Source organism: Perca flavescens, chromosome 15, assembly GCF_004354835.1.
Source record: "Perca flavescens isolate YP-PL-M2 chromosome 15, PFLA_1.0, whole genome shotgun sequence".
Taxonomy (NCBI): domain Eukaryota; kingdom Metazoa; phylum Chordata; class Actinopteri; order Perciformes; family Percidae; genus Perca; species Perca flavescens.
In genome coordinates, this window is record NC_041345.1 from 25,223,977 (window position 1) to 25,248,680 (window position 24,704).

The 24,704-nt window shown below is 41.7% G+C and overlaps 1 protein-coding gene across 2 annotated transcripts in view; it reads left to right on the forward strand.

The window, feature by feature from the left end:
* Window positions 1-24,704, forward strand: part of jupb (junction plakoglobin b) — a 150,443-nt gene that overhangs the window by 59,321 nt on the left and 66,418 nt on the right. The window contains exon 1 of one of the 2 annotated variants that reach the window (XM_028599040.1): window positions 14,652-14,675. The exons of the other annotated variant lie outside the window; for it this stretch is intronic. The gene's annotated coding sequence lies outside the window, so the exon portion shown is untranslated. Of the gene's footprint in view, window positions 1-14,651; window positions 14,676-24,704 lie in introns of those variants that run through there. 2 annotated transcript variants of the gene reach the window in all.

The window sequence follows — 24,704 nt, forward strand, 5'->3', positions numbered from 1 at the left end:
GTTATTAAGTACAGCTAGCTAAAACTAATGAGGTCTAACAGTCCTGCAATAACTACCCCCTTCATGAAGGTGAAATGAGATGTTGGGGTTGAGAGTCAATGTCAGTGGGGTTAGGGTTAGGGGGTTAGGGTTAGGCCTTGTTAAAGAGGCTGACTGCAGAAACAGTTTTTATGTCATGAGGTTTTTGGTGATGGACTGTAGCCACCATTGTGACCGGGATGAGGGGTCAGCTACAATCTTTCCTGGCCGCCTCAGCATCCTGGGACATACAGCCCTTGGAGACGTGGCAGATTGCAGCCAATCACCTTCTCAGCAGAGCGATATTCACTGAAGTCTGCCAGATTGGGATGGAGCAGGTGAAGGTGGGCTCAATAATGGCAGTGTAGAAGTGCACCATCACTGTCTTTGACAGGTTGAACTGCTGCAGGAAATACATCCTCTGCTGGGCTTTTTAGATCAGTGGTTCCCAACCTGGGGTCCGGGCACCCCCAGGGGGGGCGGCGAAGATCACAGGGGGGGCGCAAGTCTTTATCTGGTTTGAGGTTGAGGAAAAAAAAAAATATATATTTGCACATGTTAAACAAATTATGATAATACACTAGAATATATAATGTATACAAAAGTATTTTGTTGTATCCTCGTTTTTCCTGCCGCCACGGCATCACTATTTTATAAATGAAACATGGAGGAGAAACGTAACCGTGCTGATAACTCCTCTGTATCAAAAAAGAAAGTAAGGCTCTATCTCAAGAGTTACCTCAACTTCGGTTTTGGGGGGGCTCAGCTTTTCTTAGACATGAGTAGGGGGGGCGCCAAGGAAAAAAGGTTGGGAACCACTGTTTTAGATGAGGGACCTGATTTTCAGTTCCCACTTGAGGTCCTGGGAGATAATGGAGCCCAGGAAGTGAAAGTACTCCACAGTGTTGACTGTTGACTGACCCAGGCTGATGTGGGTCGGTGGGGCTGCGTCCTTTCTAAATTCCACAATCATCTCCACTGTCTTCAGAGCGTTTAGCTCCAGGTTATTCTGACTGCACCAGGTCACCAGGTGGTCAATTTTCCTCCCGTAGGGGGACTCAGCCCAACCAGAGATGAGTCCAATGAGTGTAGTGTTGTCCGCGAACTTCATGAGCTTGACAGACTGGCGACTGGAGGTGCAGCTGTTGGTGTACAGGGAGAAGAGCAGAGGGGAAAGGACACAGCCTTGAGGAGAACCGGTGCTGATGGTCAGAGTCAGAGATGTGTTTCCCCAGTTTCACACGCTACTTCCGGTCAGATAGGAAGTCTGTGATCCACCTGCAGGTGGAGTCAGGCACGTGCGGCTGGCACATCTTGTCCTGCAGCATAGCAGGGAGGATGGTGTTGAAGGCAGAGCGGAAGTCCACAAACAGGATCCTGGCCTAGGTTCCTGAGGAGTTCAGTGTATCATCTGCAGACTTGTTGGCTCTATAGGTGAACTGCAGGGTGCCCAGGAGTGGTTCATTGAGGGTTCTGCTGCTCCTTTGCATCAAAAGGAGCCAGCTGAGGTGGTTCGGGCATTTACTAAGATGCTAGGGAGGAGGTCTCGGGAAGACCCAGGACTAGGTGCAGAGGTTACGGTATATCTCCATACTGGCCTGGGACTGCCTCAGGATCCCTGAGTCAGAGCTGGTTAATGTGACTTGAGAAAAGGAAGTTTAAGGAAGTTTCCTGCTAAAGCTGCTGCCCCGCGACCTAACCCCGGATAAGCAGATGATGATGGATGGATGGATTTATTTTGGATATCTTGTATCTTAGTTTAAAAGACATGTCCTTCATAGGGGATCCTATCCTAGCGGATAAACCCGTTTGATTCTGGTGACCCCCGTGTCTTTTCCGAACTTCACCCTCAGGACAAACTTTCTACTTTTCAGCCCAGTCTCAATTCTACTCTGGAATGGATTTGCTCATGGACGGTATCATTTAGGCTTTACGCTGCACAGCAAAATATTCAAAGCCATTTAGGGAGTTCAAACCTGTGAGGCTGCAGTCACAGAACAGCCCTTTTTCCTGCGCCTGTATGCGAATGAGTTAATCCATAATCCGGCTTCATTGATGTATTTAGATGTGCAGTGTTTTCCCCTGAAAACAGCCAAGTGGTATGTTAATTGGTGAGAAAAGTCACCCTAAGGTTTCAGCTGCAGGAGGAGTGTTTTGATGTTGACATTCTTATTGAAGTGAGTGATGATAGTTCCTACTGCAAAATGCTCTGAAGTCTGCTGGGACTGAGACTGGCTGTCACGCACATATGATCAGACACACTAGTGCATTCATCACACACACACACACACACACACACACACATAAATAAGAAAACTCAACAGTTTATGTTAAGTATAGGAATCAGCTGGCATCTTCAGAAACACTTATCTATACTCTATATACACTTATCTTTGTAAATAAAGTTGATATCTCTCTCCCTCTTTCTCACACACACACACACACACACACACACACACACTGGAATGCACCCTGTGGTAAATTTAGTTTAACCATCTGTATAAGCAGGGCAGTTTCAGTGTTTATGAAGAGTGTTAATATACTCCTAATTAGCTCACTCAATTCAAAATTCCTCTAGTTTGTGTGTGTGTGGATTGAAACTGGTATTGCCGTTAGGGCTGCAACAACTACTATTAAATCAATTACAATTGCTGATAAAATTAGTTGGCAACAAATTTAATTATCGATTAGCTGGGTCTATATTATATAAATACTCCTGTGTCTCTCCGACTTCATTTCATTTCATAATTAGCGTTAACTTCATCTGTCATCTCTGGCAGATTTGTGTCCGCTTCGGCGGAAAATGGAATATACAATAAGTTTAGGATATACTGTATGTTGTGTAAAAATACAAAGTAGCAAAAAAAAAATTTGTACAGTCCATGAGTCAGTGTAGTTAGTACAATGGGTGTTTTCACAGCCAAAACAGATACATATGAAATGTTTTGTGATCTGACGGCTCTATTAGTAATACATCAGTTGTCTGGGCTTTCCAAATCTGTTACATCACAGTTGTCATATTTTATTTCTCAATGGTTGTAAATCTCAAAAGGGCTGGTCTGACCTAATATGAGCCTGTTTGTTGGGAAGAAGAGAGGAGAGTGGCGTGCTGTGGCAAGCACAACAAAAATGTCAGCACCTGTTGAGGTTATAGAGATCTGATCACTCATCCAGAACATTTGCAAAACCCTGTGTTGCTGCAGTTGCCGCTATAACATTTTTAAAGGATAATTTTGCTATTTTTTAAACCCCACAATATTTTGTCTTGCTTTTGTGTTTAAGTGTAATGTGAACAAAATGTTGTAATTGGTCCAGTTTCGAGCGAGAAAGCTGTCAGTGGCAAAAACAGCACTTTTAGCGGACGTACATAGAGACAGAGTCCATAACGTTATCTTATGGCGTTTTTCCATTACATGGTACCTGCTCGACTCGTCTCGACTCTACTCGCCTCGGCGCACTGTGCGTCCCTTTTCCATTGCAGATTTTAGTACCGCCTCATCTTGGCTGGTCGTCATAGCGACTGCCGTGGGCGTGGCTTGGTAGCGTTGCATTTCCCCCGACTCGTTTCCTGGTTCTCCTTCTCCGTAAACAACATGAAATCAACAAGATAGTTAAAGGAGAACTCCGGGCAAGTTTTCCGTTAATCTTGATTGCTATATGTATATGAGTACTGCCGATTGCAAAAAAAAACGCAGCTAATGCCGAGAGCTCCCACTCAGCTAAAACGGTAGTTATGGGGGCATAAGATAAAGAGTGCCTTTGTGCCTCTTAACAGACACAAAATGCAATTAAAATGTCTGTGCAACATGAACAGGGCCCTTACATGACAACAAGATGCATTTAGCAACTTAGCTATTGTTTAAATTCACCTACCCTCTTAGCTGCTAGCTGCCGCCTGGGATGAGTGAGTGTGTTCAGCCAGGCTCCGGTAATAATCATCACGCAGCAGTTCCATGTGTATTTGTAGCATATATATCCATCCATTATGCTGTTTCTTGTAAAGTAACATTACAGAAGGCTGTAGCCTTGCGCTGAAGTCCCGTGGGAATTCAGTTGTAGCAGGAAAAGGTGAACAGCAGTGTGCAGATCGGAGTGTAGTGTGTGAAGAGTGAAGAGCGGAGGTGTTCACAAGGGAAGAAGCTTGGGGTAGTGTAAATATGGAGCTAGAGCTAGCCTTCAGTAACGCTATTATACTGTACAAGAAACAGGCATCATTTGGTCTGTTTCCATGTAGTTACATAGTCACTGATATGATCATAACCACTACAGTGCTCAATTACCTATTTTTGAGGGGGGAATAAACTTCAAAATTTCGCCGCGAAAGCATGAACTCTCCTCTGGAGGACCTCCACCTGACCAGCGGGCGCCTGTGGATTGTTGTCGGTGCGGGAGGCGACGTGAAAGTAGAAGCTGGATGCCGGTCCTGGCTGCTAGCCTGGCTAAGGAAACTACCACACAATTCGCCACTGCAGAGACTCATATTCACCAACGACAGCACACAAAATGGATATATATGCTACAAATACACATGGAACTGCTGCTCACTCATCCCAGACGGCAGCTAGAAGCTAAGAGGGTAGGTGAATTTAAACAATGGCTAAGTTTCTAAATGCATCTTATTGTCATGTAAGGGCCCTGTTCATGTTGCACAGACATTTTAATTGCATTTTGTGTCTGTTAAGAGGCACAAAGGCACTCTTTATCTTATGCCCCCATAACTGCCGTTTTAGCTGAGTGGGAGCTCTCGGCATTAGCTGCAGCAGCTCCGTGTTGCTAGCACCGATTCGGCTCGTTTTTTTTTGCTATCGGCAGTACTCATACACATATAGCAATCAAGATTAACGGAAAACTTGCCCGAAGTTCTCCTTTAACTTTTCCTGCTCCAGATTTCCCACCGTGGTCAGAAAGAACAGGGGAGACACTTTGTTTCTCTCACTATATGACTCGAGTCACTACTCGCTGCGGAGCTAATCGCCGGCACTCTCTCACTTCTCCCTCGCTCACCAGCTCCCCACACACACACACGGCGACTCAACACACACACCAGCGCACAAGTATAACCATCAGGCCACTTGTATGCTACGGAGAAAGCTCTGCGTGGAGCCTCCGGCAGCAAGAAAACACCGCTGGCTAAACTATTTAAAAATGCCAATGTGACGATTCTTTCCGACCACTGTAGCCTGCAGGGTTTCACATCACCTTCTCGGCTCGCCTCAGCTCGCTTGGAACCTCGACTGAGGAGGTTCTAAAAAAAGTACCTGTTAGCAGGTACCAGATACTTTTTTTCGTAATGGAAAACCAAAAAAGGCGAGTCGAGGCAGGGCGAGTAGGTACCATTTAATGGAAAAGCGCCATTAGTGTCAGGATCCCATAGTCTTCCCATTCAGCTTTTAGACACTTTTCTGTTGTTTGCTAGCAGATGAAATTGACGAGGAGACACCTTCACGCTATACAAGTCAATGGACAGCGAAGAGTTGTTTTCCCCCTGGAGGGCGTGGCTTTCAGAGTATGATGCCATGTTCTTTGTCTCTATTGACGGTGAGCAAATGCCCTATAGGGTTACATTGCAGCCTGATGCATGGCTGCACTGATACATATCTATGAATATTTTTAGGTAGGAAGTATTCAGGTGCTGAAAGTACAACCAAACTGTTTTGAAGTTGAATTTCAAGTGTATGAGGCTGATGCTTGCTTTATTTCATGCTAGTTCAACAATATGACATAAAAGCAACACTCAAGCTCCTATGAGTTTTTGATAATAACTCTTTTATTAATTCTGCAAACATTTTCATAAAATTTACTCAGGTTGTAGGGGTTTTCAGATGAGTTTTGTGGCTGTAAAAGAAAACACTTGATCCATGAGAAATCCATGATTGTTTACCCTTGAGTCCTTAAGAAACCTGTTTTAAACATTGTTTTATAAGACAAAATATGCATGAAGCCTTACTTTCATTACAGTGTTAGCAGTGTCTTTGGCAGCTGCTGTATTATTTGTCTAATAAATGACGTGAACATGTCTATGCTTAAGGTGGTGGTGTGATAATGGAGTGGCGAGGCACATGCTTTTCTTCTGTTTGGGGAGAGGGAATGGGAGAACGGGGCTACAAAGAGAAAAAGAAAGAGGCTGAGTATGGAGGGAAAGAGATGAAATAAAACATGAAGGGGAAAGAAGAGGGATGATGTGGGAGAGTTTCAGCCATGGACTAATTATCACCCTTCTTTTCTTTACAATACCTTTTGACTTCTATCATCTTTTAGCTTTACTTTATTAATTCTCTCATCTCTTCAACCCTTAGGAAAAAGACTTACTGCGGCCTCCAGCCGTTGTTTACATGATCCTGTTTAAATCTATCTAAAATAGAAAACCATAACAGCTAGAGCATGCATTGATTTTTGCAGCAGAAAGCTAAGGGGTCAGTTTGTCGGTGCAAAATAAACAATAAACACCTCTACACTCTGCTCATAAGAATGGCATATGTTAAAAAATGTAAAACTGTACATAAATACGGAAGCTTGGTCAGGTGCCTTTGTCGTATTTATTGACACTGAAAGTCTCCTTTAGCGTCATATAAAGCGCTTTATCTAAACGCCCTTGTTCGGGACTATTGGCGTCCCTTTTGACGCAGTTACACTGTAAAATATTTCCAGGATTTCACAAGATATAACTGTAATATTTCACAATAAATTACATTATTACCGCGTCACAGGCTTTAACTGTGATATTTGACAATATAATACCGTATTTAGACTTTTACTGTGAAAATAATGCAAGGCGGGACTATTACAAGAAACTACTGTGAAATCCTTTTTCGAGCGGCAACTATTAAGGAAAAGGTTGTGGGTGGGCTTTCGTTTCCGTGACACGCGGTAATAACTAGAGATGTTCCGATACCGATGTATCGGTATCGGCTCCGATACTGCCTAAAACGCTGGTATCGGGAAGTACTGGAGTTTATGCACCGATCCGATACCACGTAATAAAGCCCTAAAGAAAATCTACATTAAAGTAGTTTATTTATGTTCTTTTTCCGTTATAACTGACTGACTGGAGAATAAAATAAAGTTCTACGGCATTTATTGTTTGTGTTTGTTCATGTTTCACAAAGAGTTTAACCTGAGCCAGTCAGAGATAGAAATCATATCACATCCATACAGGGATAGTAGTATACAGCTGTTAAAACATAATAAAATATATGACACACTGGTATCGGATCGGTACTCGGTATCGGCCGATACGCAAGTTCAGGTATTGGGATCGGTATCGGGAAGCAAAAAAGTGGTATCGGGCCATCTCTAGTAATAACTGGACGGTTGGGTTTAGGAAAAGAAGAAAGCGACTTTTTCATGACACGTGGGTGAAAAGTCCTGTGTTTGACCCATCCACCACCACCCCAACCTTATGCGGCATTTTGGCCTTATATACTACTCGCTACCGTAGTCGTTCAAGTGTTACGTCATCTTCAGACCCTGTTTAGCTGCTGCTCTCCCCGGTTTGTTCTACAGACACGCTGAAGGGTGCTTTTTTCGTCACTTCAGACCCTGACAGCCACTGTCCAAACGTCCATATTTTACGAGTTTGCAGTGACAACGGGTTTCAACATTTAGAAATCCTTTGGCTCAATATGTTTTGTATGTATTTTTATTTATGACGCAATTTCAATACTTTTATTAATTATTATGGTTTATGGGCTACATAACCTTTCAGCTTAGGTTATACTGATTTTATGGATATAAGGCATTTGAAGATACTCCAAATACACACACTGAGGGAATGTACAAAGCGTGCTTGTGCGTGACAAACTGTCATTTAACTTTCAAGCATGTGCAGATGACTCACACAAACACAAATAAACAATAGGTGTAGTGGAGTGTCACAAGGGAGCTGACAATGACAAGTGACACATCACATCAAATCTCCCATTGCTTTTCCTCCTCTCGGTTGGATAAAATTGGATACTGCGGAGTGTGAGTGTGAGTGTGTGTGTGTGTGTGTGTGTGTGTGTGATGCTCCTGTGGGTCTTGTGAAGACAGAAAAGAACAGAAATATTTTGACCTTGGAGAAAACAAGAGGAAATAAGATTTTAATTTAAATTATTCCTGTTTGACTGAAAACAATCTACCAAGTGCTGGTTATTCAGATCTCGGGCAGGTACATGACTCATAGTTTTCCTGAGGAGAGAGCAGTGCCAGTGTTGCATTTTGTGTCACACAATTTGTTTGTAGCTCTACCCGTTGGTTCTATTAATGATGACAACAATGTAGTCACCAAGGAATTAGAAGAATGAGAATCACATTTATTGCCAAAGTAGCCTAAGTTTTCACTTGCAAGGAATTTGGTGTGTCACGTGCATACAATAAACAAATTGAAAATCGAATAGACAATGAAGCAAAGTACTGCTACAGTCAAGAACAGAATAGAAATATTACAATAAAAAGTATGTAAATAGAGACTAGAAGAAATATGTACAATACAACTGTTTTAGAAAGGGAAAGAAGGAAGGATGTAGTGCAGGGTGTGCAAATTGTATTGAGAGATCTCAGAACATGACAACTTCATGTACCTTCACATATCACTTATGATAAAAAGATTTTTTAAACATATTGTCTGACTTGCAATTTCTTCAAAGTGGCTATATGTAACTTTCAGTTTGTGTTAATTCTAGCGGGCTCTTAGGACAAAAGTGGCAGTGTTTTTACCACACCTGCTGTCGTAAAGGTTTTTTCTTTACGGTGCTGTATTGCCTACAGTAGATGACTGTGTTAGCGTTACTGCGAGGTCATATAGTTGCAATGAATGTTTTGCTCAGACAGAAAATCATTCATTTACATTAAGAGAATACGTTACAGATGCATCGTTGCATTTCAAGTGTTGCATACGGTAACTTAGCCTACTTTGGATGTATCAGGAGCTAAACTGGGTATCACTGTCACTGTGTCACGAGCCAAAGCATTAAGAGATTGTTAGCAACCAACGTAGACTACTCTCATTAGTCTCCTGCCACTGTGGTAAAAGGTTCGGCCATTCCTACTTCCTACTTTTAAGGCTGTCTCTCTGCGAACATGATCTCTCTAACACTTATTACTAATAACTAACTTTTGCATTTGACAGATTGAACTTTAGCAAGAAGCAATTAATTCGATTTTGGGGATGACCGTGATCTGGAATAAGGAGTTGATTCTTCATCTTAGAGGCTATGTTTTTAGGGGAAAAGGAATGATGGATCAGTTTTGGGGAATATTTTTGGCAGAGTAGTTCCTAACATTCCAACAGTCTAACGGCAGTACGTGAAATGGTCACGTAATTTAATCTATTCGATTTATGTACACAAACATGTTTATCTCGTTTTTGTTTGTTATGGTCAGCATGTTCTTTTTTTTTCGTGATGGTCAGCACGTTTTTATAATACCAACAATTGCATAGCTGTATACAGCGGGACGGGTTTCATACTACTCAATGAGAATCGTGCTGTGATCACAAATACAATAGTTTAAAAAACGTGCTGACCCTCACGAACAAAAACGAGATAAACATGTTTGTGTATGCGAATCAAATAGATTAAATTATGTGACCATTTCATGAACTGCCATGAGACTGGGTTGAACATTCAATATTTACATTTCATACTCAGTTTATTATGATTCCAATAATATCATAGTATAATATGTAACTGAGGATTCTGAAAATGAGCAGGGCATGGTCAAAAAGGTCAAATTGTCAAAAGAAACAATTAAGTAGAAATATCTCACTCTTTCTCTCACACCCTTTGTCTCTCTGTGCTGTTTGTATTCTGAAAGGAGCTTCTCCTAATGAACTGATGGATCCAGTAGTCTGGACACTGTTGGCTGTGTGTGTGTGTGCGTGTGTGTGTGTGTGTGTGTCTATGTCTATGTGTGCGGGCGTGTGTTCGAGCGTGTGCGTGTTGTCTGGTTACTTGGCATTGTAAAATGTTGCAATTATAAAAGCAATTTTCCTCAGAGACACATGGAGAAAGTGAGAGTGGTGACAGAATAGGAGTAACCACCATCCCCAGAAAAAAATTATGTTGCACTAATGCCAGCCGGTGCCTGTATCTTCCAAATGACTAAGCAATGACGATGAAGATGGTGCAATTATTTATGTAAAATGTGTTGAGTGCTTTTCTTTTAGTATAATTTGTTTCCTAGTTTCTTTTAGTTTAATTTAATTAGTAAAGCTCGATAAATCTCCAACATGTTATCTTGGGTTATTGGTGTTTTAAGCCCCCAACGGCAGCGCTACCTGGAAGGCACTAGGATTAGGTAATGGTTATGGTTAGGGTTAGGGTTGGGGTAGGGTTAGGTGCCTTGAAGTCAACAGTCGCAGCGCTGCCTGGAAGGAGACGTTGGGGGCTTAAAACACCATTGAGCGTTATCTTGGCAAGAGACACCTTGCACTGTGCTTTGATGTCACTTGGAAACACATAAACACATGTCATGTGATCACATTTGTAAAGCTCTAAGCATGTGTGATTACACCGGGCAGTAGAATGTGTCTCCAAATGAGTCCACACTTGTGATTGAATCTCACAGCTCTATATGCAAATAAACACGTACATAATTTCTGTTTTCATAGGCTGGTTGTGTTTGAGTGTGTTTATAAATATCAGTTGTTAACATTAACGTTAATCATACATTAGAAATATGCGATGACTAACGTTAATGAAAATGTGCTGTCTGTGCGCCGACATAAGAATGTCTACTGACGGGCGCCGTTTCATGTTCGCTTATAGGAGTGTTAATTTGCTGCTGTTGAAGACCCAACATTTCCTGAGTTTTCGGCGTCATAATAAAAGTATTTAAATAACAAAATAACCAACTTTCATTTTGAAGAATTTACAGCTGCTTTATGTACACAGTGCTGTGGCGATAGCTCTGGCAATGCAAGACTAACTAGAACTGCAAGCAGTTATGAATGGGGTCCAAGCCTCCCCTGGTGCCAGTCGCCCCTGACGACGCTAAGAGCCCACGGAAGCGGAGCCCGCGAAAGGAGAACCCAAAGCACGATGGCGGCGAGGCAAAAGTCAGGAAATTTGACCAAGTGCGAGCTCCAAAGTCTGTAGTGAAATGCAACTGCAAATTTCCTCTTCATCGCGTAAAAGGCCAAAACACTTCTAACTCAATTACAGCGCCCCCTAAAGGGCAATCATCACCAAATCTGGTGGAGAGCCACAGATTGGCATGTCCAACAATAATCTCAAGTTTTGTGATGATAGCATTTACTGCAGCAGAGATATTTCATTGCAAATTATTCCCATTTAAATGCATTGACTTATTTGCCAAAATTCTTCTACGTTCATTATAGCGCACCCTAACGGCTGATCTTCACCGAATTTGGTAGGGAGGCTCGGAGTGGGATGTTGAACAACAATACCAAGTTTTGCTCCGATACCTATTCATTTGGCCAAGATATGCTAACGTTCGTGTTTTGTGGCTAGCTTTGCTTGTTAATTGCGAATGGTGTAACGTAGCAAAATTCTTTTGATAACTTTAGGTCAGGTCCGTATGGAGATGCTAAAGGCCAAGTTTTGTACCAATATCTCGGACGGCCTAGGACGAGTACGAAACGTTGGTTTTGCGCATTGCGCGATATTGCGAAAAACTTCCTAGCGCTGATGGGCGAGGTCTATGTCGTCAGACTCAGATGGATTCAAGGAACACGTGGATATAAGGGTTTATAATCTGCAATGTAGACTGTGGGAGTTATAGACAAAAACACGTTTTACGTCATTATAGCGCCACCTAGTGGTGCATGTGTGTAATTTTTGGTAGGTAAGGTCCATGACCCATTGTCCATCTACGCTGTAAATTTTAAGTTGCTCACATTAGTGTAAGTGGTGAATCCAAACCTGGATCCCATAGGCCACGCCCACTTTGACGAACCAGTACCCCACTGTAGGCCTGGCCTCAGGAGTGGGCCGAGATGGTACATTCACATTTTGTAAAAATCGGATGAGCCGTTCATGAGATATAAACCTTTGTACTTGTAGCGCCCTCTAGTGGCCAATTTTTGTGAAACTGGTTGGGGAGCCACACAAGATTCTAAAGATTCGCAATGATACCATTTATTTTGGCTGAGATATGGCAATGTTTGTGTCTTCGTAGCTAGCTACACAAATTTGGTTGCGCGTAATTCACGAAATTTTCATCCGACAAATATTCTTTTGATAACTTTCTGTCAGGTCGGTCTGGAGAGGCTACATACCAAGTTTCATGCAGATCGGTCGCACGGTCTAGGAGGAGTACAAAAAAGCAGGTTTACGATAAATCGCGATTTTTCACGCGTATGCGTCTAGGCGGAAATGGGCGTGGCCTATTCCACGTGATTTAGCTGGATCCAGTAAATGCGTAGATGTATGGTTTTTGAATATCGGGTGTATGGTGTGGGAGTTATAAGGCCAAACGCGTTTTTTCTGCTATAGCGCCACCTAGTGGTGGAAGTGGCTAAATTTTTTTGGGCCGAGGTCCCTGCAGGAATCTGGACCAGTCTTGAAAACGGCACCCCCCCACCATGTACGGTTTAGGCTGTAGAATGTGTTTTATCGGCGGAAGAATAATAATAAGAAATCTTAGGAAAGCAATAGGGTTCCACAGCCCTGCTGTGCGATTCTTCCAGCCTCGGGCTTGGACCCCTAATAAATAAGGAGACGACATGGGAGCAGGAATGTTTATAGTGATATAAAGAGTCCTATATCCACATTGGTGAATTTGAGGACATTTTATGAAAATAAAAATAATACCGCCGGCTGCCTTTTCCAGGCAGCTGTGCTGCACAGAGGTCCTCACATCCGTGGATATAAGAACAGGCAGCACCGGTAAAAAAAACACTGACACATTACCGACAGTATAATAATAACATCCAAAACACATGATCACTCTCAGTGGTTACTATGACATGAGAAATACTTTGAAGAAGTACAGAGTTCGCTCAGTTAAGTAGGTGGTCCTTAATGTGGCTCAGGAGACATACGCGTTTACACTTCTATTAGAATGTGGCCACTTGTGGCCTAGACCCCTTCCGAATGTGGTTTGAGTGATCGGATCTCAATTTGTCCTCAATGCGTGTTGAGTGTTTGAGTGTTTTCACCTGTACTTAGATCTATCCACTTGTGATTCGATCACTCAGATCTTATTTTAAAACCAGGTAAGAACGGGGCCTATAAGACAACGAGAAGGGTGAGTGTTTGTGTAGCATGTGTTAAAAAATCCACATTGTTGACATTGCATTTAGTACACACACACACTCTTTTTTTCTCTCTCTTACACACACCCACACACACTACATGGGTGTAATTGAAGCACAACAGGTGCCATTTAAACTGTTGAGATGTCAGTCACAGTGACCAGTCCATTATTTTTGCCAACAGGCTTGTGCCTTGTGGAAAAGTCCCCTGCTTTTCCATCGATACACCATGCATTTACCACATGAATTTTTAATATAACTGAAAAGGTTTAATTTATTGAATTTCACAGTTAGTATTTTTACATTTCACATTTAACATCACATGAAAATCATATATCACATACTCTGCCATGGAAGCATCCAATTCAAGGAGGCAAAAAGGAAACAAGTTAGAAAACATTAGGTAGAAGTAAAAATAATGACACAGATCTGAAGGTGAACATATGAGAGCAACTGGAAGCAGTTCCTCACCTCAAAGGATGTTTTGCACAATATGCATTGTGCAGCCTTTTTAACTTCATATTTTTAATTCTTTCTTACCCCCTGCAAGCGCTTTAGACACTTTCATTTTAATCCATGCAGCTGTTTGCACCGGCTCTGTTCAGCTCCGGTCTCAGCCCTGTCTCATGGGCGTAAACACGACCTGAAGTGTTTACGCTTTGAGTCTGTTTTTTTTTTTACTTGTGCATAAATGCAAAGTTGATGTCAACAACAAACCACAAATTTACTACATATTTCAGGGTTTATCATTATTTTATAATTTTATTACACTTTCATATATTTTCTTTCCCTGTGCCCCGAATACTAGTGTTGTAAGCTAATCAGCGGTCCAATACTAGCTTGTTTCAAACTACAAACACATTTGATTAGAATGAAAACATGTCCCAGAGAGTGATCGAGTGGGTACACATCTGTTAATAACCCCTGGTTATTAATGGTCTTAATAAGCGTCGGGAAACAGAGAATATCAGATGCAGGCATCCTAGTCACAACATCGGCCATCCATAATGTTAGCTAGCTAGCTACGGCTCCGTGAACGCTACGTCCTTGCTGTCTTGGAGATTCCCATAGACAGTATATAATGGACCAATAGACCCCGTTGCTCTGGACGGAGACCAGTGAAGGCTATTAGAAGCACTTTTCCGGTGATGGCCAGCTTTACTGCGCAGCCTCCAACTGAGAGAATGTGACGTGAGCAACGTGTCTGAAAGTTGTAAGTCTTCTGGTAGCTGTATGTAAGGAGATAACATGGGTACAGGCTAATTATTGCTAACTAACATGCTAGTTAAAATTAGTAATTAAACCTAAACAGCTCATGTAAGTCAAAACTGCCTGCGAGCTTCTCCTGTACTATACGGCAATTCCTCTACTATGCGACAGTGAGTCACTTGGTTATGACCCAATCGTTAGCCTATTTTTACAAAAACGTCTGCTACGGAGCCATAACGTGAGGTACAAGGTAATGAAGCCTTTGTCAGAAATACTTAAATGTCATGCATGTTTTTGTCATATCAACTGATGATTATCATCAGAGTGGTTTTGCACAGATTGTAGTTTTCAATGCAGTACAACAGAACTGGTTTTAATACACTTGATGGTATTGGATTATACATTGTCGTGTTTCTTTGGAACTAAATAACGGACAAATAGAGTCTTCAAACATTTCTGATGTAAAGTTATTCGCAGTCAAGTGACGTAAAAAAAAAAATGGCAGTCAGCGGAATGCTAACAGGAGGTGATGGCCAGTTAGCAACAAAATGGCGCCATAGATGGCTCGAGTTCTGAAGCGAAGCTTACCCCCTTGGAGATTCCCCGTGCAATCCCCACCCACACCCGTCTCTCAGCCTCGCTGAGTAGCTAGCTAGCATTACAACAAATCCCGTCCGCCGGGTAAAATCCAAAGGTGACATTGGCATGTGAAATATATTGTGATAGTGTGGTAAAACCTGATAACATTAGCCGCTGCTGTTAGCTTGCTGGCTCACTAGCTAACTGGTCAGCTAGCTACCAATACAGATTGAATCAAGAAAAACGTAATTATTTTGGGGAAACTGCAGCTATATTATTAGCATGACATGAATAAACGTTACTAAACGTAACATGAATAAACTTGAATGGTTAAACTCCTCCGTGAACAGATGCGTTCTAATCATTGAGATATATAAAACGTTCTAATCGACGATAGTGTTTAGAAATAAAAACTCCCAGAATTCCACACTGAAAAATTGCACTAAGCAGTTGACTATGTTCACCACTTTGGATTAGCATGTTAGCATGCCCACATATGCTATTGGCACTAAACAGAATGTTCAGCTGAGACTGACGGTAATGTCAGTTTTGCAGATATTTGGTCATAATCCAAATGTGACCTGATGATGGTGACAGATGAAAAGGGATTGCCAAATCAATCTTGGGGGTGGGGGGCATTGTATCAAATGTTATGGCAATCCATGTTTTAGTTGATATATTCCAGTATGGACTAAAGTGGTGGACCAACCAACAGACAGCCATTGCCATCTCATGACTAAACATAATGCTTGTTTTTATACACACCTGAGTCTCGTATTTTTTGTAATTTTTTAAGTGATGAAAAGCTAGTGTTGTCAATCGCATCTCATGTGGTAACTGCTGACTCCTCGTGACTTGAAGGCAAGTTGGATGTTCTGATAGTCCAGCCATGTAATGGCGCTTATCCACTGCTAGTACCAGCTGTGCTCAGCTTGACCGCGGTGCCCCGTCGTCCATTTTCCATTGCAGATTTAGTACCACCTCATGCGTGAGGCCAGCGTGGCTCGTCGTCATTACGACGGCGCAGGAAACTGCTGTGACCTAACGCGATACACACACAGAACTTCAAAGGTGTGTTGTTTTTGATTCACGGCATGTGGCTGTTGCCAGAAGACACATTTTGTTTCAAAGGAAGCTGGAGGCAGCAAAAAAAAACACAGCTGGCTAAACTATTTAAAAATGGCGTGTTTGTTCCTCTGTCTGTCACTAGCAATGATGAGGCAGTGATTAGTGACGATTCTCTCCAACCAATCAGTAGTCTGCAGGTTTTCACATCACCTTTTGGTATCGCCTCAGCTCGCTTGGAACCTCGATGGAGGTGATCCTAAAAAAAGTACCTGTTGACAGGTACCAGGGACTTTTTTTCATAATGGAAAACCAAGAAAGGCGAGTAGATTCGAGGCGAGTCAAGCAGGTACAATGTAATGGAAAAACGCCATAAGTGAGTCCCACTGAGATGCTTCTGGTGGTCCCTGGTAGATTTAGCAGTGTCTGTCCTGGTTTTCAGTCAGGCTGGGAGTCCCATCATCCACTCCTTTTACTGCTGCACCTCACTGCCTGTCCTCCTCACTGATAAGACATTGTGCTCTGTGTAGGAGGATTCTCACAACTAATCTTTGATGTTGTCAGAATTTAACTTGAGATGCTTGGTTGTGGGAGTGGGTTTCCTGTGCACTTTGGTCTTTCAGGCCTCACATGAGCTACCAAAGCTCTCACTTTAAAGGAACACGCCAACTTGTTGGGACTTTAGCTTATTCACCGTAACCTCCAGAGTTAGACAAGTCGATACATACCCTTCTCATCTCAGTGCGTGCTGTAACGCTGTCTGACGCCGACAGCGGCATCAGGCCAGCACAGAACATGCAGGTGAATGGTTCCAGTAATCCTACTGCTCCGAATTGTGACAAAAGTGACAAAATAAAGCCAACATGTTCCTATTTACATGTTGTGATTTGTAGAGTCACAGCGTGTACAAAAAACAACGTGAGACACAGCCATCTTCTAACAGTAAACAAACCGGGAACTATATTCTCAGACAGGTTGTTGCAAAGCAAATCATTCCACCCAAGTACTATATTCTTCCGCCTGAGAATATAGTTCCCGGTTTCTTTACGGTTAGAAGATGGCTGTTGTCACAATTCGGAGCAGTAGGATTACTGGAACCATTCACCTGCATGTTCTGTGCTGGCCTGATGCCGCTGGCGGTGTCAGACAGCATTACAGCACGCACTGAGATGAGAAGGGTGTGTATCGACTTGTCTAACTCTAGGGGTTACGGTGAATAAGCTAAAGTCCCAATAAGTTGGCGTGTTCCTTTAAGGGAATATATAATGAAAAACTCACTTTTTCAGTGCTTGTGCACGTATGTACATTTGGGTATTTGGAGTGCCTATCAACCCACAAACTGAAGACAACTAAAGACAACAAAAAGACAACCCAGTAAGTTTTTTGTGGGCTACCTAGATCAGGAAAGATTGTCACACTTTCTATGTCACATGCAGGCTCATTAGAAAATACCACCCCCCATCTGAGTATCTCCACCCTTGGCTTGAGGACTACCTTTGCAAAGGTGCGTTATATTTTTCTAGCAAGCCAGACAGAGGGGGAATACAGGTAGCCTATATTCAGACAGTATGAGATTTTTTTTAACATAAAAGCATGTTAATCATGTTCTAGTAGAAACCCAAAATAGAAGTATGAACCTAAAAATGAGCATGATATGTCTCCTTAAAGTCATATGATCACCTAAGCCAGTTTAGTTTGCTACATGAGATGTGCTCGAAAGCTCAGATGCTGAAAATATTAGCTTATTGTTTCAACAGTAGTGCTGTCAAGTTTGAAATATAAATGCAACCCTCTACAAGTATAAATCTCACTATTAAAAATTATGGATCATCTATGCTGTTTAAATACCAGAAAACCCCTCCCCGTCTGTTGTATAATGTCCATCAAGCTGGAGTTTTCTATAGTACCGTAAAATGAACAGTGTAGAGATAATAAACATTTAAATGCTAATGTACAGTATATTAGAGCTTTTACAACTTTAAATTCTGAAATGCATTGATTATGATACAGTGATAACAACAAACAAGTGAGGTAAACTGTCTGTCGTCATGAATTAGGTGTTGCTTTTACCGCTGCAGGGGAACGAGATAGCTTTTACAACAGAGTGCAGACACTGGCTTATCTGTCACCACATACTCACATAGAAACAACCCCAGGGTGTTTATATTCTCTCCCATCTTCCCTGCCTACCTCTCTGGCTCTTACCCAAACTACCCTCTTTCTTCATCATCAGTTCACCTGTTCTCTCTCCATTCTGTCTTTTTTCTTCTTCCTTCAATTTTTCTTTTTACTCTGGCTGGATGTTGAAGCATTCCCCCATTGGTGTTTTATCTCCCTATCCATCTTCCTAGTTCCTCTTTCCTCCCTGTCTATTGCTTTGCAGAGATAAAACACCAATGGGGGAATGCTTCAAAATCCAGCACCAAAACCTTCCATGACTTTAACTCCACATGTATGCTACAGTCTGCTCAATTTTAATTAGGCAGGGACTTCAACAAACATATGGAGGCACAGAGCAATTTACACCCCATTAAGGTCTGCTCAGGAAGCCACACACTACACTGCTATAAAGAGTTGACTCACACAATGAGGAAAATGCTTGGAAGATACCACACTGAAAAAATATTGGACGTAGCAGCAGTGACGTCACTGTGGAGTGCCGATTTGATTCCTCTAAATTGGCAACTTGGCCGTTGCACATTGTTTTGTTGAAACCGCACGATTTTTATGGTTGCAATGGTGCTGCACCTAAACACTAAAGAGGGAAAGTTGCCTATTTTCAACCCTTTTCAAGCGAATCATAATTTACCTTCGGGTAAAGGCGGTTACTGTTGCCAGGCATCTGCATGTATGGCAGTATAGAAAATTGGCAGACTTTCCCTTAAGTTACCAGCTAACGCTACCGCTTGCTAGCTAGCTTGGTTAGCATTATGGTACATAAGGCATTTCTAGGCGACCGAAATGTTCCAATTAACTTTGATTAAGTGAAAACACAGTGAGAGGGTCAATGTTTAAGACAAGGACATAACCCAAAAGCAAGTTCAGGGCTATTTTAACGTACACAGTGCCATGGTTAGCATTGCTAAGCCTCTGTCGTGATTGGCAGGTCGGCGTGTAGCTAAGCCCTTAAGCAGCATGGTGGCCCAATGGTTAGCACTGTGGCCTCACAGCAAGAAGGTTCTGTGTTCGAAAACAGGTCGTTCCGGGGCCTTTCTGTGTGGAGTTTGCATGTTCTCCCCATGTTTGCGTGGATTTCCTCTGGGTGCTCCGGTTTCCCCCACCATCAAAAACCATGTACTAGGTTCTCCAGGCAGTGCACTTGATCAAGGCTCAGATCTGGAGTTGGTTCCCGGGCGCTGTCATTGGCTGCCCACTGCTCCCTTGAGGGATGGGTTAAATGCAGAGAATGAATTTCGCTACATGTACGTGTATGTGACAAATAAAGTACCTTTACCTTTTTTTAACTTTTAAGCATTCCCGCTCTTTATCGTAATTTTAAAATAAATGGGACCATAATTGAACCAAAAAATGAACATCATGCTATATTGAAGAAGATTTTCAACTAGTGATTGAGACCATAGACTTATTATGAAAATGTTTATTGATGTAAGACATCAAGTGATAAGTAGGGTCATTTTCTCATGGACATAGAAAATGACGTTTTTTTTTGAGCCGCTGGAGTTGCCCCCTGCTGAAAAATAGATAGAATGCAGGTTTAAGGTACTTACGCATTGGCTTCAGTCTATAGAAGATACTTTTTGTTTTGTTTTTATATGGAAACAGGGTACAAATATGTATGTTAATAAAACCTATTGTGGTGAAGACAGTGGCACAACCCCTGCCAACTAGTTAAGTTAAACTGCTTCATGTTAAAGTGTAAATTTGTTAATTTTCTTCTGTCTCAAACCATGATTGTGCTTTTGGTTGCTGTTGAGCCATGTGCCTTTTCTTTGCCACCTTTTTCTTTCCTGACCTCCTTTCTGGGCTATACTTGGGCTGGCAGTGAAGCATCCTTTAACTGCAACAAACATCAACCACATTGCATTGCGTCAGTTGACAGCTCTAGCATACACCGGACGCACCAGACAGACAGTGGTAGTCAACATACATCAGCTGGGATGTGACAATCCAGGGAGCAAATGATTTGACCAGGCAGAGTGAGATAAACAAAAACAAACACCACAAACTTTATTCCTTTCTCGTCGCAGACACAGTGAAATTCTATTACTGCATTTAACCCATTCTATTCTAAGTATTAGGAGTCCCTTGCTCAGTAGTCTCACTTCGCCTAGTCTACACAGAATTCCCTTATGTGAGAAACACGTGCTCTGGTTTATTGGCATTTCTTTAAACCAATCACAATCGTCATGAGCGGCGCTAAGCTCTGCACAGAGACAAACTGCAAAATAGTTGTGCGAGAGAAAACTCAGATTGGACAGATAGTCTAGCTGTCTCAATTTACCCTGCAGAGATTTGAGGAGCAGTTAACCATAGTCCTCATAAATCCACCTTAGTTTAAAATTCCAACACAAAGAAAGAGGAAAAGACATGCATCCGGCAGAGTTTCCTGCGACACTGGAGCAATCGCAGAAGTGGAACGTCAAACATATAGACTACTTGCTCAGGGACATTTTGACATATGGCCGGAGGAGCCTGATCTGCCAACCTTGTGGTTGTGGGGCGACCATTCTACCTCCAAGCCACAAGTCGCCCCAGATGATGATAACCAGACATTTACATTTCACACATTACATTATTGATATATTCAGTCCTTCCAGAAAGAGTTTTTTTGTGATTGTTGCGGGCAAAAATCCTTGATTATGCAGCACGTTTTCTTAAAAAATGCGATTGAATACGCGGGATATTTATGCAATTTTATGCACTAAAATTGCGGGAACTTGCAAAAACTGCGGTTTGATGAAAAAGAGAAAAAAAAGTGATTCCCCCCAACACCCTGCTTTTCGATGATGTTCACATCGCGTAATTACGTCACTTCATAACGTTCCCATGGCAATAGGGGAAAATGGCTGCTCTTGTGTGAAGTAAACGCAACATTTTTAAACTTTCTGCCAAGATATATGTGACTTTTTTGCAACGAAAATGCACATATTTTGCGCGGAAATCTGCAATTTATGCGGCGAAAGTGCGGCGTATTTGAAAAAATGCGGCCCCCGCATAAATATGCGGATTTTGTGATTATGCATTGAATTATGCGATCGCATAATCGGGTTTTTCTGGAGGGACTGTATATTGGCTTGATATAAATATGAAGCCAATATGTCGGATGTGGTTACAGTGTACATATTTCGTCAACACCTGGCTGATATGTGAACCAGACCACATCATGACGTATTCTGACTGATCTGTTCCTATTGAGATTTCGATTGTGTTCTGCATTGACACAGGCATCAGCATTACTGATCCAGATAAGATTTGAAGATACAGATCACATGTTTTTATTAAGATGTAAATTATGTCTCAATGCAGTAGCAATGTCTGTCTGTAGCCCTCCTCTGACCAGTAGTAGAGTTAGACCTGCTGCCCAGAGGGAATTAGGTATTCCAAAATCGGGAAATCATCAGAACACTAGGTAGGATAAAAAATGTTTCAATGTCATTGGGCTTAACCTTTTTGCAGTAGTGTAAGTGTATATATCATTTGTCATCAAAAGAGCTGCAGTCATCATCATTGGTAATGAGTAGCTCGCTTTCTGCAAGCCTGCCTCTATTGATTAACCAACGCAACCAGAAGACAAGAGAGGTGGTCACTGTTAATTTAATCAGCAAGGAGGCACGCAATGAAAACTTTTACATTAAATTTTCTGCTGTAGTCATACGGTTCAAGGCATCTACTGATGTCGCCCATATGCAGAAAATGTGTTGTAATTGATAATCCATTGATTTATGTGAACCAATAATGTTATCAAATCAGATCTGAAGCTACATTTAAACTAGGGCTGTCAAAATTAACGCTTTAATAACGAGTTAATGCAAATTACTTTTAACGCCACAAATTAACGATTAATGCATGTGATGTGGGCATTGGGACGTACTGTAGTTTGGCAAAACAGGAAGCAATGCAGTAGTAACATTGTACATCCATGCGTTGTGGATGGCTAGCGGAAACCGTAAAGTGCTGCGGTAGAACATCCAGACGATCACCAGACCCGCCATCCGTCTGGCTCGCCGCAGTGGAGTGAAGCGCAACTCTTGTCTGATCAAGAGGAGACCAGCTGTGTGCTGAAGCTGTTCCTGGAGAGCGTGATCCGTGATGCCGCCAGCTAACGCTGAGCACGCCAAAAAAAAGAAGACTGCGACCGAGATGGATGTAGGATGTAGTGTATGCTGCATCCTGTGGATCTCTCCACAAGACAAGTTATTTGCATGTACAGTATGCGTGATTAATTTCCGATCAATCGTGAGTTAACTATGGAAATCACATCACTGACATATTACAACAGTATAGGCCTAAAGTTGATTTGGAGAACATCCTACCAATAACAGATGCCTATTTAAACATCCAGCAGACACAGAACAACATGTCCACTTGATGAATGGAAGTCCAATGTCCTTTTAGCTCTGGTTTGGTCTCCACCATGTCCTGAGAGAAATATCTGCCTCTTAAGCTGCTAAATGCTCCACTATGTTCACCAGCTAGCTCTAACTGTGTCTCTCTGCGGTTTTCTGCTGAGCAGGTAGTGTACAGTGGATTTATCAGAGCTACTGCTGGAAATTATGCTGATGAGTGAAGAGTGGTTGCTGTGTGCCGTAAAGCCAATGCAATGAGCTAAAAGAGGTTAGAAAAGCCCTGCAGAAGAACTGCAGAGGTGGTTATAATTCTCACTACATTGTTCACATTGCACATTGTTATTTGATTCATTGTTTTTTTTTTAAGATTTTTTTTTCCCCAGGCCTTTATTTGTATAGGACAGCTTAGACTTGAAAGGGGAGAGAGAGAGAGAGAGAGAGGGAATCACATGCAGCAAAGGGCTGCAAAAGAGTCAAACCTGCGGCCGCTGCATTGAGGAGTAAATGGGCGCCCGCTCTACCAGGTGAGCTACCCAGGCGCCCTTGATTCATTGTTTATATAAATAATATTGATTAGTGCAGAATGTTGATATTTGTGTTTAAAATAGAAGAAAATAACAAATTTGTATTTGGCAAATTTAGATCCAGTAGTAATCGTCAGTGTATTGTTAATACTTTATTTACTTTATTTTTAGACAGAACAAATATGTGCTAACAAATAACAACATAAAACAATGACAAGGAAACAAAACATAGGGGTCATAGTGGTATAAAGAATCAACACATTCTCACTCCATCGCGTAACATACAGATGGTGTTTAGGAAAAGATCATGGGTGGGGTTATACAACTAACATTTCTGTGACGTGGGACACGAACCCCTGTCTCCAGGGTGAAAGTCACATGTTGTTTGACCCATCCACCATCCCAACTAACCTCCCCAATACACAATTTCAGCCCCTTATACAACTCGCTACCGTTGTCTCTCTTAATCCTATGTCATCTTCACACGCCGCGGAGCTGCTGCTCTGTCCGGTGCGTTACATACACACGCTGAGGGGTGCTTATTGCGTCATATCTGACATTCACTCTATTGGAAGTTATTATACTTTCGCTGTTGGATGAGAAACTGGGTTTTATTGTGTATAGTTGTTTCTAATTGGGTTTTTAGTAAGCTAAGTTCATTTTGTGTTTGTTCGTTTGGTTTGTCAGAATATTGGCATGTTAAGTGTTAGATTTTTTCCTCTAAATTATTTTCTTCTTTCTGTTGCTGCTTTTTCTTAGGTAATGAATATGATATTATTGCTCCTCTTGTTACTGCGTTGCCTGTTTCCCATAAAAGTGATGGTGAGATTTCTGGAAATGAAGGATGCCCACTCGCTTTCTATCAATGAGATAAAGTCTGAATCTTCTAAATGGGATGTAATTAAATGCCATCTTGTTGGAGATTTAAAATACAGTTGGTTGTTTAATGAGAGAGAGACAGAAGCATGATCACTTATTGTGATTGGATGAATTGTGTTGTCTTGGATGTCATGGGTGAGTGAGTTGCTTATAAGAAATAAATCAATTCTGGAGGAGGATTGATGGAGAGAGGAGAAGAATGAACATTGTATAGATGAAGGATTTCTCAATCTCCAACTATTGCCAAGTCCAAGTCTTATTACTTCGGGGCAGTGCCAGTTTCTTGAGTTAATAGATGCACTTGACCAGTCGGCTATAGGGTTGGTAACAGTTTTAAAATCTCAATATTTGTTGAATTGTAGAGTAGAGAGAAAAAATTGTGGAAAAAAGATGTGTCGTCGTTGTTAGGGCCATTAAAGTTTGCTTATGTGTATGATGTTTGGTTGATAGTTGCATTGACGATAACATATCTTCTATCTGGATCTATGATGCATGAGTTATGAATGAATGGGATGATGTTTTTATTTACTAAGACTGAGACACCTCTTTGTATGCTGTTGAATGTTGATGACAATATTTTATAACATTTTGTAAATTTAAGATATTCTAGGTCTGAATTTGTGAGATGGGTTTCTTGTATAAAATTGTATGTTTTAAGTGACTGATGGGAACAACAATCTTTGACACGCACGCACACACACACAC